Here is a 20,817-nt window from a genome sequence, read left to right as displayed (position 1 = left end):
ACACTGCTTACCCCGGTTACTAGAGACATTTGCTATACTCCTTACCCCCGTGCTAGAAACATTTCCCCCACTACTTACCACCCATTGCTAGGGACCTTTTCCCATGCTTACCCCAGTTTAAGAATACATTTCCCAACCTGTTTAGCCCATTGCTAGGGATATTTCCACAACTGCTTACCTCCCATTGCTAGGGACATTTCCTACACTGATTACCAACATTGGTATGGACAGTTCCCCCAGTAGTTACCCCCGTTGCTAGGGACATTTCCTACACTGACTACCACCATTGCTATGGACAATTCCCCCAGTAGTTACCCACGTTGTAGGGATATTTCCCCCACTGCTTACCACTCATTGCTAGGGACATTTCCACACTGATTACCACCATTGCTATGGACAATTCCCCCAGTAGTTACCCCCGTTGCTATAGACATTTCCCTAAGAGCTAAACCCCGTTGCTAGGGACATTTGCCTATGAGCTTACCCCTATTGCTAGATACCTTTACCCCGCTTCTTTAACCGGTTACTAGGTACATTTCCCCCACTTCTTACCACCATTGTTAGGGACTTTTCCCCTAGTAGTTACCTTCGTTGCTAGGGATATTTCCCCTACTGCTTACCACCCGTTGCTAGGGACATTTCCATATAAGTTTACCCCCGTTGCTAGTGACGTTTAACCCACTTCTTTTCCCCGTTACTAGGTACATTTCCCTCACTTCTCACAACCCATGGCTAAAGACATTTCCTACACTGTTTACCACCATTTCTAGGGACATTTCTCCCACTGCATACCCTTGTTGCTAAGGGCACTTCCCCTACTGCTTACCCCAGTTGCTAGGGACATTTTGGACACTGCTTACACAGTTTCTTAGGGATTTTCCCCACTGCATACGCTATTGCTACGGACATTTTCCCTACAACTTCCCCCCGTTGCTAAGAGAATTTCCTTCACTGTTTTCCCCCGTTGAGAGGCACATTCTCCGACTGAATACGCCCGGTTGCTAGGGACATTTTCCTCACTGCTTACCCCCGTTGCTAGGGATATTTCTTGCACTGCTTACCCCAGTTACAAGAGACACTTCCTACACTCCTTACCCCCCTGCTAGGGACATTTCCAATTCTGATTACCCCCACTCCTAACAACATTTCCCACACTTCTTACCCCATTGCTAGGTAATTTCCCTACTGCTTACCCTTGTTGCTAAGGACATTTCCCCTGTCTTTATTCCCTGTTGCTAGGGACATTTCCTCCACTGTTTACAACCAGTTATGAAAAATTCCCCCACTGCTTACCCCCATTGCCAGGGACATTGTTCCCATTGCTTCCCTTCCATTGCTAGGGACATTTCCCCAGTGGTAACCCCCATTGCAAGGGATATTTCCCCAACTGCTTACCACCCGTTGCTAGGGACATTTCCAGCAGTGTTTTCCCCAGTTGTAAAGGACATTAACCCAAGATCTCACCCCGTTGCTAGGGACTTTTATCCCACTTCTCTGCCCCGTTACTAGGTACATTTCCCCAGTTCCTTCCACCGTTGCTAGGGACATTTCCCCTACTCCTTACCACCCGTTGCTAAGGACATTTCCTACACTGATTACCACCATTGCTAGGGACAATTCCCCCAGTAGTTATCCCCGTTGCTAGGGACATTTCCCGCACTGCTTACCACCCAATGCTAAAGACATTTCCCTAAGAGCTTAACCCCATTGCAAGGGACCATTACCCCACTTCTTTCCCCGGTTACTAGGTACATTTCCCCCAGTTCTTACCACCGATGCTAGGGACATTTCCCCTACTGTTTACACCATTTGCTAGGGTCATTCCCCCCCTTCTTACCACTCGTTCCTAGGGACATTTCCCCCACTGCTTACCACCCATTGCTAGGGACATTTCCAACACTGTTTACCCCAGTTGCTAAAGATATTTCCCTAAGAGCTTAACCCCGTTGCTAGGAACATTTAACTATGAGCTTACCCTCGTTGCTAGGGACCTTTACCCCACTTCTTTCCCCGGTTACTAGGTACATTTCCCCCAGTTATTACAACCGTTGATAGGGACATTTCCTCCACTTCTTACCACCCATTGCTATTGATATTTCCAACACTGTTTACCACAAGTTCTAGAGACATTTCCCCCACTGCTTACCCTTTTTGCTAAGGACATTTCCCGTACTGCTTACCCCAGTTGCTAGGGACATTTTGGACACTGCTTACACCAGTTCTTAGGGATTTTTCCCCCACTGCTTACCCCATATCTAGGGACATTTCCTTCACTGTTTACCACCGTTGAGAGGCACATTCCCCGACTGAATACACCGGGTTGCTAGGGACATTCTCCCAACTGAAAACCCCAGTTCCTAAAACATTTCCCAAGTGCTTATCCCCGTTGCAGGGGACATTTCTTACACTGCTTACCCCGGTTACTAGAGACATTTCCTATACTCCTTACCCCCGTGCTAGAACCATTTCTACCACTACTTACCACCCGTTGCTAGGGACCTTTTCCCATGCTTACCCCAGTTTCTAGAGACATTTCCCAACCTGTTTACCCCGTTGCTATGGAAATTAACCCTACAGCTTACCCCCGTTGCGAAGGACATTTCCCTTAGTAGTTACCCCCGTTCCTAGGGATATTCCCCCACTGCTTACCACCCATTGCTAGGGACATTTTCAACACTGAGTACCACCATTCCTATGGACAATTCCCCCAGTAGTTAACCCCGTTGCTAGGGACATTTCCCCCACTCCTTACCACCCGTTGCTAGGGACATTTCCTACACTGATTACCACCATTTCTATGGACAATTCCCCCAGTAGTTACTCCCGTTGCTAGGGATATTTCCCCCACTGCTTACCACCCATTGCTAGGGACATTTCCTACACTGATTACCACCATTGCTATGGACAATTCCCCAATAGTTACCCCCGTTGATAGGGACATTTCCCCCACTGCTTACCACCCATTGCTAGGGACATTTCCCCCACTGTATACCACAGTTGCTAAAGACATATCCCTAAGAACTAAACCCCGTTGCTAGGGACATTTCCCTATGAGCTTACCCCCGTTGCTAGAAACCTTACCCCGCTTCTTTCCCCGGTTACTAGGTACATTTCCCCCAGTTATTACCACCGTTGCTAGGGACCTTTCCCCCACTTCTTACCACCCATTGCTAGGGACATTTCCTACTCTGTTTACCACCATTGTTAGGGACCTTTCCCCTAGTAGTTACCCCCATTGCTAGGGACATTTCCCCTACTGCTTACCACCCGTTGCTAGGGACATTTCCATATAAGTTTACCCCCGTTGCTAGTGACGTTTAACCCACTTCTTTCCCCGTTACTAGGTACATTTCCCCCACTTCTCACAACCCATGGCTAAAGACATTTCCTACACTGTTTACCACCATTTCTAGGGACATTTCCCCCACTGCATACCCCAGTTGCTAGGGACATTTTGGACACTGCTTACACAGTTTCTTAGGGATTTTCCCCCCACTGCATACGCTATTGCTACGGACATTTTCCCTACAACTTCCTCCCCCGTTGCTAAGAGAATTTCCTTCACTGTTTTCCCCCGTTGAGAGGCACATTCCCCGACTGAATACCCCCGGTTGCTAGGGACATTTTCCTCACTGCTTACCCCCGTTGCTAGGGATATTTCTTGCACTGCTTACCCCAGTTACAAGAGACATTTCCTATACTCCTTACCCCCCTGCTGCTAGGGACATTTCCAATTCTGATTACCCCCATTCCTAACAACATTTCCCACACTTCTTACCCCATTGCTAGGGTAATTTCCCCCACTGCTTACCCTTGTTGCTAAGGACATTTCCCCTGTCTTTATTCCCTGTTGCTAGGGACATTTCCTCCACTGTTTACAACCAGTTATGAAAAATTCCCCCACTGCTTACCCCCATTGCCAGGGACATTGTTCCCATTGCTTCCCTCCCATTGCTAGGGACATCTCCCCCAGTGATTACCCCCGTTACTAGGGACTTTTACCCCAGTGATTACCCCCATTGCTAGGGATATTTCCCCAACTGCTTACCACCCGTTGCTAGGGACATTTCCAGCACTGTTTACCCCAGTTGTAAAGGACATTAACCCAAGATCTCACCCCGTTGCTAGCGACTTTTATCACACTTCTCTGCCCCGTTACTAGGTACATTTCCCCAGTTCCTTCCACCGTTGCTAGGGACATTTCCCCTACTCCTTACCACCCGTTGCTAAGGACATATCCTACACTGATTACCACCATTGCTAGGGACAATTCCCCCAGTAGTTATCCCCGTTGCTAGGGACATTTCCCGCACTGCTTACCACCCAATGCTAAAGACATTTCCCTAAGAGCTTAACCCCATTGCAAGGGACCATTACCCCACTTCTTTCCCCGGTTACTAGGTACATTTCCCCCAGTTCTTACCACCGATGCTAGGGACATTTCCCCTACTGTTTACACCATTTGCTAGGGTCATTCCCCCCCTTCTTACCACTCGTTCCTAGGGACATTTCCCCCACTGCTTACCACCCATTGCTAGGGACATTTCCAACACTGTTTACCCCAGTTGCTAAAGATATTTCCCTAAGAGCTTAACCCCGTTGCTAGGAACATTTAACTATGAGCTTACCCTCGTTGCTAGGGACCTTTACCCCACTTCTTTCCCCGGTTACTAGGTACATTTCCCCCAGTTATTACAACCGTTGATAGGGACATTTCCTCCACTTCTTACCACCCATTGCTATTGATATTTCCAACACTGTTTACCACAAGTTCTAGAGACATTTCCCCCACTGCTTACCCTTTTTGCTAAGGACATTTCCCGTACTGCTTACCCCAGTTGCTAGGGACATTTTGGACACTGCTTACACCAGTTCTTAGGGATTTTTCCCCCACTGCTTACCCCATATCTAGGGACATTTCCTTCACTGTTTACCACCGTTGAGAGGCACATTCCCCGACTGAATACACCGGGTTGCTAGGGACATTCTCCCAACTGAAAACCCCAGTTCCTAAAACATTTCCCAAGTGCTTATCCCCGTTGCAGGGGACATTTCTTACACTGCTTACCCCGGTTACTAGAGACATTTCCTATACTCCTTACCCCCGTGCTAGAAACATTTCTACCACTACTTACCACCCGTTGCTAGGGACCTTTTCCCATGCTTACCCCAGTTTCTAGAGACATTTCCCAACCTGTTTACCCCGTTGCTATGGAAATTAACCCCACTGCTTACCACCCCTTGCAAGGGATATTTCCTACACTGATTACCACCATTGCTATGGACAATTCCCTAGTAGTAACCCCCGTTGCTAGGGACATTTCCCCCACTGCTTACCACCCATTGCTAGGGACAATTCCCCCACTGTTTACCCCAATTGCTAAAAACATTTCCCTAAGAGCTTAACCCCGTAGCTAGGGATATTTCCCTATAAGCTTACCCCTGTTGCTATGGACCATTACCCTACTTCTTTCCCCGGTTACTAGGTACATTTCCCCCAGTTCTTACTACCGTTGTTAGGAACATTTCCCCCACTTCCAACCACCTATTGATAAAAAACATTTCCAACAATGTTTACCACCAGTGCTAGGGACATTTCCTCCACTGCTTACCCTTTTTGCTAAGGACATTTCCCCTACTGCTTACCCCAGTTGCTAGGGACATTTTGGACACTGCTTACACCAGTTCTTAAAGATTTTCCCCCCACTGCTTACCCCATTGCTAGGATCATTTTCCCTTCTACTTTCCCCCCGTTGTTAGGGACATTTACCCCACTGTTTACCCCCGTTGCTAGGGACATTTAGGACACTGCTTACCCCATTTGCTAGGAACATTTCCCCACTTCTTACAACCTGATGCTAGGGACATTTCCTACACTGATTACCACCATTGCTAGGGACAATTCCTCCAGCAGTTACCCCCGTTGCTAGGAACATTTCCCTATGAGCTTACCCCCGTTGCTAGGGACCATTACCCCACTTCTTTCCCTGGTTACTAGGTACATTTCCCCCAGTTATTACCACCGTTGCAAAGGACATTTCCCCCACTTCTTACCACCCATTGCTAGGGACATTTCCCCCACTGTTTACCCCCGTTGCTATTGACATTTCAGACACTGCTTACCCCATTTGCTAGGGACATTTCCCCACTTCTTACAACCTGATGCTAGGGAAATTTCCCCCACTTCTTACCACCCGTTGCTAGGGACATTTCCCCGCTTCTTACAACCTGATGCTAGGGAGATTTCCCCCACTTTTACCGCCCGTTGCTAGAAACATTTCCTGCACTGATTACCACCATTGCTAGGGACAATTCCCCCAGTAGTAACCCCCGTTTGCTAGGGACATTTCCCCCACTGCTTACCACCCATTGCTAGGGATATTTCCCCCACTGTTTACCACCCGTTGCTAGGGACATTTCCCTGAGTGCTTACCCCCGTTGCTAGGGACCTTTACCCCACTTCTTTCCCTCGTTACTAGGTACATTCCCCCACTTCTTACAACCCATGGCTAAAGACATTTCCTACACTGTTTACCACCATTTGTAGGGACATTTCCCCCACTGCATACCCTTGTTGCTAAGGGCACTTCCCCTACTGCTTACCCCAGTAGCTAGGGACATTTTGGACACTGCTTACACAGTTTCTTAGGGATTTTTCCCCCACTGCTTACCCTTGTTACTAAGGACATTTTCCTTGTGTTTCTTCCCCGTTGCTAGGGACATTTCCTCCACTGTTTACCACCATTGCTATGGACATTTCCCCCACTGTTTACCCCAGTTGCTAAGGACATTTCCCTAAAAGCTTACCCACATTGCTAGGGATATTTCCCTATGAGCTTACCCCTATTGCTAGGATCCTTTACCCCACTTATTTCCCCCGTTACTAGGTATATTTACCCCAGTTCTTACCACCGTTGCTAGGGACATTTCCCTAACTTCTTACCACCCGATGTTAGGGACATTTTGGACACTGCTTACACCAGTTCTTATGGATATTTCCCCAACTGCTTACCCCATTGCTAGGGACATTTTCCGTACTAATTTCCCCCCGTTGCTAGGGACACTTCCTTCACTGTTTACCCCCGTTGAGAGGCACATTCCCCGACTGAATACACCCGGTTGCTTGGGACATTCTCCCCACTGAAAACCCCAGTTCCTAAAACATTTCCCAAGTGCTTACCACCCGTTGCTAGGGACCTTTTCCCATGCTTACCCCAGTTTCTAGAGACATTTCCCAACCTGTTTACCCCGTTGCTAGGGAAATTAACCCTACTGCTTACCCCCGTTGCAAAGGACATTTCCCCCACTCCTTACCACCCGTTGCTAGGGACATTTCCTAAACTGATAACCACCATTGCTATGGGCAATTCCCCCAGTAGTTACCCCCGTTGCTAGGGATATTTCCCCCACTGCTTACTACCCATTGCTAGGGACATTTCCTACACTGATTACCACCACTGATATGGACAATTCCCCAGTAGTTACCCCCGTTGCTAGGGACATTTCCCTATGAGCTTACCCCCGTTGCTAGAAACCTTTACCCCGCTTCTTTCCCCGTTTACTAGGTACATTTCCCCCACTTCTTACCACCCATTGCTAAAGACATTTCCTACACTGTTTCCACCATTGCTAGGGACATTTCCCCCACTGCATACCCTTGTTGCTAATGACATTTCCCCTACTGCTTACCCCAGTTGCTAGGGACATTTTGGACACTGCTTACGCAGTTTCTTAGGGATTTTTCCCCCACTGCTTACGCTATTCCTACGGACATTTTCCCTACAACCTTCCCCTCGTTGCTAGGGGTATTTCCTGCACTGTTTACCCCCGTTTAAAGGTACATTCCCCGATTGAATATTCCCGGTTGCTAGGGACATTTTCCTCACTGCTTACCCCCGTTGCTGGGATATTTCTTGCACTGCTTACCCCGGTTACAAGAGACATTTCCTACACTCCTTACCCACCTGTTAGGGACATTTCCCCCACTGTTTACCCCAGTTGCAAAGGACATTTCCATAAGAGCTTACCCCCGTTGCTAGGTACATTGACTACAGTTCTTACCACCGTTACTAGGGACATTTCCCCCAATTCTTACCACCCGTTGCTAGGGACATTTCCTAAACTGTTTACCACCATTGCTAGGTACATTTCCCCCACAGCTTACCCTTGTTGCTAAGGACATTTCCCCTACTGCTTACTCCCGTTACTAGGGACATTTTGGACACTACTTATACCAGTTCTTAGGGATTTTTCCCCCACTGCTTACCCCATTGCTAGGGACATTTTCCGTACTACTTTCCTCCCGTTGCTAGGAAAATTTCCTTCACTGTTTACCCCCGTTGACAGATACATTCCCCGATTGAATACACCTGGTTGCTAGGGACATTTACCCACTGCTTACCCTCATTGCTAAGGACATTTCCCAAGTGCTTACCCCCGTTGCTGGGGATATTTCTTGCACTGCTTACCCTGGTTACTAGTCATTTCCTACACTCCATTCCCCCCTGCTAGGGACATTTCCGATTTTGCTTACCCCCATTACTAGGAACATTTCCCACACTTCTTACCCTGTTACTAGGGACATTTCATTTACTGTTTACCCTTGTTGCTAGACTTTTCCGACACTTCTTACACCCGTTGTTAGGGACATTTCGCCCACTGTTTATCCCCCTCGTGTTAATATAACACTTTTTATAAAGAGCAAGAAACACTCATGTTAATGTAATACTTGTTACAAAGAACAAGAGAATTCGTGTTTATATTACATTTGTCAGAAAGAACAAGAGATAATCATGTTAATTAAACACTTGTTTAAAACAAGAGAACTCGTGTTAATATAAAACATGTTGCAAAGAACAAGATACACTCATGTTTATGTAACTATTTTTACAAAGAACAAGAAACAATCATATTAATATAACACTTGTTTCAAAGAACAAAAGACACTCATGTTAATATAACAATTGTTACAAAGAACAAGAGAAAAAGATGTTAATATGACACTTCTTAAAAGAACAAGTCACTCATGGTAAAATAACACTTCTTGTAAAGAACAAGAGACACTCGTGTTAATGTAACACTTGTTCAAAAGAATAACTCGTGTATATATAAAACTTGTTACAAAGAACGAGAAACACATGTTAATGTAACACTTCTTACAAAGAATACGACAATCATATTAACGTAACACTTGTTACAAAGAACACAATACACTCATGTTAATGTGACACTTGTTACAGAGAACAAGGAACAATTATATTAAACTAACGCTTCTTTAAAAAGAACAAGAGACAATCATGTCAATACAACACTTCTTACAAAGAACAAGAGATCTCGAGTTAATATAACACTTGGTACAAAGAACAAGAGACAATAATGTTAATATAACACTTTTACAAATAACAAGAAAACTCGTGTTAATGTAGCACTTGTTACAAAGAACAGAAACACACCTGTTAATGTAATACTTGTTACAAAGAACAAAACACTCATGTTAATGTAACACTTGCTACAAAGAACAGGAGAATTCGTGTTAATGTAACATTTCTTACAAAGAACAAGAGACACTCATATCAATATAACTCTTATTGCAAAGAACAAGAGAACTCCAGTTAATATAACACTTGCTACAAAGAACAAAAGAACTTGTGTTAATATAGCACTTCTAATAAATAACAAGACACTCGTGTTAATCTAACACTTGTTACAAAGAATAAGAGAAACTCGTGTTAATGTGACACTTATTACAAAGAAGAAAACACGTGATAATATAACACTTATTACATAGAACAAAAAACACTCATGTTAATATAACAGTTGTTACAAAGAACAAGAGAGAAAGATGTTAATATAACACTTGTTACAAAGAGACAACCATGTTAATATAAAACTTGTTACACAAAACTAGAGACACTCATGTTAATGTAACACTTATTACAAAGAACAAGAGAACTCATGTTAATATAACACTTGTTACAAAGAACAAGAGACACTCATGTTAATGTAACACTTGTTACAAAGAACAATAGAACTCGTTTTAATGTAACACTTGTTACAAAGAACAATAGAACTCGTTTTAATGTAACACTTGTTACAAAGAACAAGAGAACTCATGTTAATCTAACACTTGTTACAAAGAACAACACTCTCATGTTAATGTAACACTTATTACAAAGAACAAGAGAACTCGTGTTAATATAACACTTCTTACAAAGAACAAGAGACACTCATGTTAATGTAACACTTGTTACAAAGAAGAAGAAACACTCACGTTATTATAACACTTCTTACAAAGAAAAAGAGACTTCGTGCTTATATAACACTTGTTAAAAGAACAAAACACTCATATTAATATAACACTCGTTACAAAGAACAAGAGACACTCATGTTATGTAATACTTGTTACAAAGAACAAAAGACACTCACCTTTATGTAACACTTGTTACAAAGAACAAGAGAACTCGTGTTAATGTAACACTTGTTTCAAAGAACAAGAGAACTCGTGTTAATGTAACACTTGTTACAAAGAACAAGAGACACTCATGTTAATGTAACACTTGTTACAAAGAACAAGAGACACTCATGTTAATTAAAACAATAGACACTTGTTTTAAACTTGAACAAAGAACAAACTCATGTTAATATAACACTTGTTACAAAAAACAAGAACACTTGTTATGTTAATATAACACTTGTTACAAAGAACAAAAGACACTCATGTTAATATAACACTTGTTACAAAGAACAAAAGAACTCGTGTTTATGTAACACTTGTTACAAAGAACAAGAGACACTCATGTTAATGTAACACTTGTTAAAAGAACAAGAGACACTCATGTTTATGTAACACTTGTTACAAAGAACAAGAGAACTCATGTTAATATAACACTTGTTACAAAGAACAAGAGAACTCGTGTTAATATAACACTTGTTACAAAGAACAAGAAAACTCATGTTAATATAACACTTGTTACAAAGAAAAGAGACACTCATGTTAATATAACACTTGTTACAAAGAACAAGAGACACTCATGTTAATGTAACACTTGTTACAAAGAACAAGAGAACTCGTGTTAATATAACACTTGTTACAAAGAACAAGAGACACTCATGTTAATGTAACACTTGTTACAAAGAACAAGAGAACTCGTGTTAATATAACACTTGTTACAAAGAACAAGAGACACTCATGTTAATGTAACACTTGTTACAAAGAACAAGAGACACTCATGTTAATATAACACTTGTTACAAAGAACAAGAGACACTCATGTTAATGTAACACTTGTTACAAAGAACAAGAGACACTCATGTTAATGTAACACTTGTTACAAAGAACAAGAGAACTCACCTGTTAATGTAACACTTGTTACAAAGAACAAGAGAACTCATGTTAATGTAACACTTGTTACAAAGAACAAGAGACACTCATGTTAATGTAACACTTGTTACAAAGAACAAGAGACACTCATGTTAATATAACACTTGTTACAAAGAACAAGAGACACTCATGTTAATGTAACACTTGTTACAAAGAACAAAAGACACTCATGTTAATATAACACTTGTTACAAAGAAAAAGAGACACTCATGTTAATATAACACTTGTTACAAAGAACAAGACACACTCATGTTAATGTAACACTTGTTACAAAGAACAAGAGACACTCATGTTAATGTAACACTTGTTACAAAGAACAAAAGACACTCATGTTAATGTAACACTTGTTACAAAGAACAAGAGAACTCGTGTTAATATAACACTTGTTACAAAGAACAAAAGACACTCATGTTAATGTAACACTTGTTACAAAGAACAAGAGACACTCATGTTAATGTAACACTTGTTACAAAGAACAAGAGACACTCATGTTAATGTAACACTTGTTACAAAGAACAAGAGACACTCATGTTAATATAACACTTGTTACAAAGAACAAGAGACACTCATGTTAATGTAACACTTGTTACAAAGAACAAGAGACACTCGTGTTAATATAACACTTGTTACAAAAAACAAGAACACTCATGTTAATATAACACTTGTTACAAAGAACAAAAGACACTCATGTTAATATAACACTTGTTACAAAGAACAAAAAACACTCATGTTAATGTAACACTTGTTACAAAACAACAAGAGACACTCATGTTAATGTAACACTTGTTACAAAGAACAAGAGAACACTCATGTTAATGTAACACTTGTTACAAAGAACAAGAAACACTCATGTTAATATAACACTTGTTACAAAGAACAAGAGACACTTGTTACAAAGAACAAGTTAATATAACACTTGTTACAAAGAACAAGAAACACTCATGTTAATGTAACACTTGTTACAAAGAACAAGAGAACTCGTGTTAATATAACACTTGTTACAAAGAACAAGAGACACTCGTGTTAATGTAACACTTGTTACAAAGAACAAGAAAACTCATGTTAATATAACACTTGTTACAAAAAACAAGAGACACTCATGTTAATATAACACTTGTTACAAAGAACAAGAGACACTCATGTTAATGTAACACTTGTTACAAAGAACAAGAGACACTAATGTTAATGTAACACTTGTTACAAAAAACAAGAGACACTCATGTTAATGTAACACTTGTTACAAAGAACAAGAGACACTCATGTTTATGTAACACTTGTTAAAAAGAACAAGAGACTCATGTTAATATAACACTTGTTACAAAGAACAAGAGACACTCATGTTAATATAACACTTGTTACAAAGAACAAGAGACACTCATGTTAATATAACACTTGTTACAAAGAACAAGAAACACTCATGTTAATGTAACACTTGTTACAAAGAACAAGAGAACACTCATATTAATGTAACACTTGTTAAAAGAACAAGAGACCTCATGTTAATATAACACTTGTTACAAAGAACAAGAGACACTCATGTTTATGTAACATTTTACAAAGAACAAGAGAACTCGTGTTAATGAAACACTTGTTAAAAAGACTAATAGACACTCGTGATAATTTAACACTTGTTACAAAGAACAAGAAACAATCATGTTAATATAACACTTGTTACAAAAAACATAAGACATTCATATTAATGTAACACTTGTTATATTGACATCTGTGTCTTGTTCTTTGTAACATCATGTGTTGGATTAACATGTTTATTGTAACAAGTGTTTGTAACAAGTATTAATGATTTTTCTTTGTTCTTTTCTTGTAACAAAACAAGTAACATGTTCATATAACACTTGTTACAAAGTACAAGAGAAATCGTGATAGTATAACACTTGTTACAAAGAACAAAAGAACTCCTGTTTATAAAACACTTGTTAAAAAGAACAAGAGAACTCGTGTTAATATTACACTTCTGACAAAGAAGAAGAAACACTCATGTTAATATAACACTTGTTACAAAGAACAAGATAACTTGTGTTAATATAACACTTGTTACAAAGAATACGAGACACTCATGTTAATGTACCACTTGTTAAACAGAACAAGAGACACTCATGTTTACGTAACACTTGTTACAAAGAACAAGAGATCTCGTGTTAATATAACACTTTTACAAAGAACAAGAGAACTCGTGTTAATGTAACACTTGTTAAAAAGAAGGAGAGACAATTGTGTTAATTGAACACTTGTTACAAAGAAAAAGAAAACTCGTGTTCATGTAACACTCGTTACAAAGAACAAGAGACACTCCTGTTAATGTAATACTTGTTAAAAGAACAAAACACTCATATTAATATAACACTTGTTACAAAGAACACGACACTCATGTTATGTAACACTTGTTACAAAGAACAAAAGACACTCACCTTTATGTAACACTTCTTACAAAGAACAAAATAACTCCTGTTTATGTAACACTTGTTACAAAGAACAAGAGAACTCGTGTTAATCTCACACATGTTTCAAAGAACAAGAGAACTCGTGTTGATGTAACACTTGTTACAAAGAACAAGAGACATTCATCTTACTGTAATACTTTTTACAAAGAACAAGAAACAATCATGTTAATCTAACACATGTTTCAAAGAACAAGAGACACTGATGTCAATATAACACTTCTTACAAAGAACAAGAGACACACATGTTAATGTAACACTTGTTACAAAGAAAGAGACACTCATGTTAGTGTAACACTTATTACAAAGAACAAGATAACTCGTGTTAATATAACACTTGTTACAAAAAACGAAAAACATTCATGTTAATATAACACTTGCTCCAAAGAACAAAAGACACTCATGTTAACATAACACTTGTTACAAAGAACAAAAGAACTCGTGTTTGTGTAACACTTATTACAAAGAAAAAGAGACGCTCATGTTAATGTAACACTTGTTACAAAGAACAAGAAACACTCCTGTATATGTAAAACTTGTTACAAAGAACAATAGACACTCACGTTAATATAACACTTACTAAAAAGAACAGGAGAATTCGTGTTAATGTAACATTTGTTACACAGAACAAAAGACACTCGTGTTAATATGACACTTATTACAAAGAAGAAGAAAACTCGTGATAATATAACACTTATTACAAAGAACAAGAAACACTCATATTAATGTAACACTTGTTACAAAGAACAAGAAACAATCATATTAATATAACACTTGTTTCAAAGAACAAGAGACACTCATGTTAATATAACACTTGTTACAAAGAACAAGAGACACACTTGTTACAAAATGAAACACTTGTAACACTTGTTACAAAGAACAAGAGGACTCGAATTTATATAAAACTTCCTAGAAAGAACAAGAGAAACGTGTTAATGTAACACTTGTTACAAAAAACAAGAAACAATCATGTTAATCTAACACTTGTTTAAAAAGAACAAGAGACGCTCATACCAATATAACACTTCTTACAAAGAACAAGAGACACTCATGTTCATTTAACACTTGTTAAAAGAACAAGAGACACTCATGTTTACGTAAAACTTATTACAAAGAACAAGAGATCTCGTGTTGATATAATACTTGCCACAAATTACAAGAGATAATAATGTTAATATAACACTTTTACAAATAACAAAAGAACTCATGTTGTTGTAACACTTGTTAAAAAAACGAGAGACAATAGTATTAATTTAACACTTGTTACAAAGAACAAGAGACACTCGTGTTAATGTAACACTTGTTAAAATGAACAAGAGAACTCATGTCAAAATACCACTTCTTAAAAAGAACAACTCATGTATATATAAAACTTGTTACAAAGAACGAGCCACACATGTTAATATAACACTTGTTACAAAGAATACGAGACACTAATATTAACGTAACACTTGTTACAAAGAATACGATACACTCATGTTAATGTAACACTTGTTACAAAGAACAAGTAACAATCATATTAATGTAACACTTGTTAAAAAGAACAAGAGACCTCATGTCAATATAACACTTGTTACAAAGAACAAGAGACACTCATGTTTATGTAACATTTACAAAGAACAAGAGAACTCGTGTTAATGAAACACTTGTTAAAAAGACTAATAGACACTCGTGATAATTTAACACTTGTTACAAAGAACAAGAAACAATCATGTTAATATAACACTTGTTACAAAAAACATAAGACATTCATATTAATGTAACACTTGTTATATTGACATCTGTGTCTCTTGTTCTTTGAAACATGTGTTGGATTAACATTGTTCTTGTAACACTTGTTACAAAGTAACAAGAGTTCAATAGTAACACTTGTTACAAAGTAACAAGTAACATGTTCATATAACACTTGTTACAAAGTACAAGAGAAATCGTGATAGTATAACACTTGTTACAAAGAACAAAAGAACTCCTGTTTATAAAACACTTGTTAAAAAGAACAAGAGAACTCGTGTTAATATTACACTTCTGACAAAGAAGAAGAAACACTCATGTTAATATAACACTTGTTACAAAGAACAAGATAACTTGTGTTAATATAACACTTGTTACAAAGAATACGAGACACTCATGTTAATGTACCACTTGTTAAACAGAACAAGAGACACTCATGTTTACGTAACACTTGTTACAAAGAACAAGAGATCTCGTGTTAATATAACACTTTTACAAAGAACAAGAGAACTCGTGTTAATGTAACACTTGTTAAAAAGAAGGAGAGACAATTGTGTTAATTGAACACTTGTTACAAAGAAAAAGAAAACTCGTGTTCATGTAACACTCGTTACAAAGAACAAGAGACACTCCTGTTAATGTAATACTTGTTAAAAGAACAAAACACTCATATTAATATAACACTTGTTACAAAGAACAAGAGACACTCATGTTATGTAACACTTGTTACAAAGAACAAAAGACACTCACCTTTATGTAACACTTGTTACAAAGAACAAAATAACTCCTGTTTATGTAACACTTGTTACAAAGAACAAGAGACATTCATCTTACTGTAATACTTTTTACAAAGAACAAGAAACAATCATGTTAATCTAACACATGTTTCAAAGAACAAGAGACACTCATGTTAATATAACACTTGTTACAAAGAACAAGAGACCTCATGTTAATATAACACTTGTTACAAAGAACAAGATGTAACAATCATGTTAATGTAACACTTGTTACAAAGAACAAGAGACACTCATGTTAATGTAACACTTGTTACAAAGAACAAGATAACTCGTGTTAATATAACACTTGTTACAAAAAACGAAAAACATTCATGTTAATATAACACTTGTTCCAAAGAACAAAAGACACTCATGTTAACATAACACTTGTTACAAAGAACAAAAGAACTCGTGTTTGTGTAACACTTATTACAAAGAAAAAGAGACACTCATGTTAATGTAACACTTGTTACAAAGAACAAGAAACACTCCTGTATATGTAAAACTTGTTACAAAGAACAATAGACACTCACGTTAATATAACACTTACTAAAAAGAACAGGAGAATTCGTGTTAATGTAACATTTGTTACAAGAACAAAAGACACTCGTGTTAATATGACACTTATTACAAAGAACAAGAAAACTCATGATAATATAACACTTATTACAAAGAACAAGAAACACTCATATTAATGTAACACTTGTTACAAAGAACAAGAAACAATCATATTAATATAACACTTGTTACAAAGAACAAGAGACACTCATGTTAATATAACACTTGTTACAAAGAACAAGAGACACTCATGTTAATATAACACTTGTTACAAAGAACAAGAGACACTCGTGTTAATGTAACACTTGTTACAAAGAACAAGAGACACTCATGTTAATATAACACTTGTTACAAAGAACAAGAGACACTCATGTTAATGTAACACTTGTTACAAAAAACAAGAGACACTCATGTTAATGTAACACTTGTTACAAAACAAACAAAAGAACAAGACACTCATGTTAATGTAACACTTGTTACAAAGAACAAGAGACACTCATGTTAATGTAACACTTGTTACAAAGAACAGAGACACAATGTGTTAATGTAACACTTGTTACAAAGAACAAGAGACACTCATGTTAATGTAACACTTGTTACAAAGAACAAGAGAACTCATGTTAATGTACCACTTGTTAAAAAGAACACTTGTTACAAAACACTTGTTACAAAGAACACTCATGTTAATATAACACTTGTTACAAAGAACAAGAGACACTCATGTTAATATAACACTTGTTACAAAGAACAAGAGACACTCATGTTAATGTAACACTTGTTACAAAGAACAAGAGACAATCATGTTAATGTAACACTTGTTACAAAGAACAAGAGACACTCATGTTAATATAACACTTGTTACAAAGAACAAGAGACACTCATGTTTATGTAACACTTGTTACAAAGAACAAGAGAACTCGTGTTAATGAAACACTTGTTAAAAGACACAAGAGACACTCGTGTTAATTTAACACTTGTTACAAAGAACAAGAGACAATCATGTTAATATAACACTTGTTACAAAAAACATAAGACACTCATATTAATGTAACACTTGTTACAAAAACACATCTGTGTCTCTCTTGTTAAAACATGTAACAATGATTTTACATTAACAAGAGTTTTCTTGTTCTTGTTCTTTGTAACAAGTAACATGTTCATATAACACTTGTTACAAAGTACAAGAGAAATCGTGATAGTATAACACTTGTTACAAAGAACAAAAGAACTCCTGTTTATAAAACACTTGTTAAAAAGAACAAGAGAACTCGTGTTAATATTACACTTCTGACAAAGAAGAAGAAACACTCATGTTAATATAACACTTGTTACAAAGAACAAGATAACTTGTGTTAATATAACACTTGTTACAAAGAATACGAGACACTCATGTTAATGTAACACTTGTTAAACAGAACAAGAGACACTCATGTTTACGTAACACTTGTTACAAAGAACAAGAGATCTCGTGTTAATATAACACTTTTACAAAGAACAAGAGAACTCGTGTTAATGTAACACTTGTTAAAAAGAAGGAGAGACAATTGTGTTAATTGAACACTTGTTACAAAGAAAAAGAAAACTCGTGTTCATGTAACACTCGTTACAAAGAACAAGAGACACTCCTGTTAATGTAATACTTGTTAAAAGAACAAAACACTCATATTAATATAACACTTGTTACAAAGAACACGACACTCATGTTATGTAACACTTGTTACAAAGAACAAAAGACACTCACCTTTATGTAACACTTCTTACAAAGAACAAAATAACTCCTGTTTATGTAACACTTGTTACAAAGAACAAGAGAACTCGTGTTAATCTAACACATGTTTCAAAGAACAAGAGAACTCGTGTTGATGTAACACTTGTTACAAAGAACAAGAGACACTCATGTTAATGTAACACTTCTTACAAAGAACAAGAAACAATCATGTTAATCTAACACATGTTTCAAAGAACAAGAGACACTGATGTCAATATAACACTTGTTACAAAGAACAAGAGACACTCATGTTAATGTAACACTTGTTACAAAGAACAAGAGACACTCATGTTAATGTAACACTTGTTACAAAGAACAAGAGAACTCGTGTTAATATAACACTTGTTACAAAGAACAAGAAACACTCATGTTAATGTAACACTTGTTACAAAGAACAAAAGACACTCATGTTAATATAACACTTGTTACAAAGAACAAAGAACACTCGTGTTTGTGTAACACTTATTACAAAGAAAAAGAGACGCTCATGTTAATGTAACACTTGTTACAAAGAACAAGAAACACTCCTGTATATGTAAAACTTGTTACAAAGAACAATAGACACTCACGTTAATATAACACTTACTAAAAAGAACAGGAGAATTCGTGTTAATGTAACATTTGTTACACAGAACAAAAGACACTCGTGTTAATATGACACTTATTACAAAGAAGAAGAAAACTCGTGATAATATAACACTTATTACAAAGAACAAGAAACACTCATATTAATGTAACACTTGTTACAAAGAACAAGAAACAATCATATTAATATAACACTTGTTTCAAAGAACAAGAGACACTCATGTTAATATAACAATTGTTACAAAGAACAAGAGAGAAAGATGTTAATATGACACTTGTTACAAAGAACAAGAAACACTCATGTGAATGTAACACTTGTTACAAAGAACAAGAGAACTCGAATTTATATAAAACTTCCTAGAAAGAACAAGAGAAACGTGTTAATGTAACACTTGTTACAAAAAACAAGAAACAATCATGTTAATCTAACACTTGTTACAAAGAACAAGAGACACTCATGTTCATTTAACACTTGTTAAAAGAACAACAGACACTCATGTTTACGTAAAACTTATTACAAAGAACAAGAGATCTCGTGTTAATATAACACTTGTTACAAAGAACAAGAGATAATAATGTTAATATAACACTTCTTACAAAGAACAAAAGAACTCATGTTGTTGTAACACTTGTTAAAAAAACGAGAGACAATAGTATTAATTTAACACTTGTTACAAAGAACAAGAGACACTCGTGTTAATGTAACACTTGTTAAAATGAACAAGAGAACTCATGTCAAAATACCACTTCTTAAAAAGAACAACTCATGTATATATAAAACTTGTTACAAAGAACGAGCCACACATGTTAATATAACACTTGTTACAAAGAATACGAGACACTAATATTAACGTAACACTTGTTACAAAGAATACGATACACTCATGTTAATGTAACACTTGTTACAAAGAACAAGTAACAATCATATTAATGTAACACTTGTTAAAAAGAACAAGAGACCTCATGTCAATATAACACTTGTTACAAAGAACAAGAGACACTCATGTTTATGTAACATTTACAAAGAACAAGAGAACTCGTGTTAATGAAACACTTGTTAAAAAGACTAATAGACACTCGTGATAATTTAACACTTGTTACAAAGAACAAGAAACAATCATGTTAATATAACACTTGTTACAAAAAACATAAGACATTCATATTAATGTAACACTTGTTATATTGACATCTGTGTCTCTTGTTCTTTGAAACATGTGTTGGATTAACATGATTGTCTCTTGTTCTTTGTAACAAGTAACATGTTCATATAACACTTGTTACAAAGTAACAAGAGACATCATGTCATATAACACTTGTTACAAAGAACAAGAGAACTCGTGTTAATATTACACTTCTGACAAAGAACAAAAGAACCCCTGTTTATAAAACACTTGTTAAAAAGGACAAGAGAACTCGTGTTAATATTACACTTCTGACAAAGAACAAGAAACACTCATGTTAATATAACACTTGTTACAAAGAACAAGATAACTTGTGTTAATATAACACTTGTTACAAAGAATACGAGACACTCATGTTAATGTAACACTTGTTAAACAGAACA

This window comes from Tachypleus tridentatus, chromosome 11, assembly GCF_004210375.1.
Source record: "Tachypleus tridentatus isolate NWPU-2018 chromosome 11, ASM421037v1, whole genome shotgun sequence".
In the NCBI taxonomy this organism is placed as follows: domain Eukaryota; kingdom Metazoa; phylum Arthropoda; class Merostomata; order Xiphosura; family Limulidae; genus Tachypleus; species Tachypleus tridentatus.
This window is presented reverse-complemented; position numbering follows the sequence as displayed.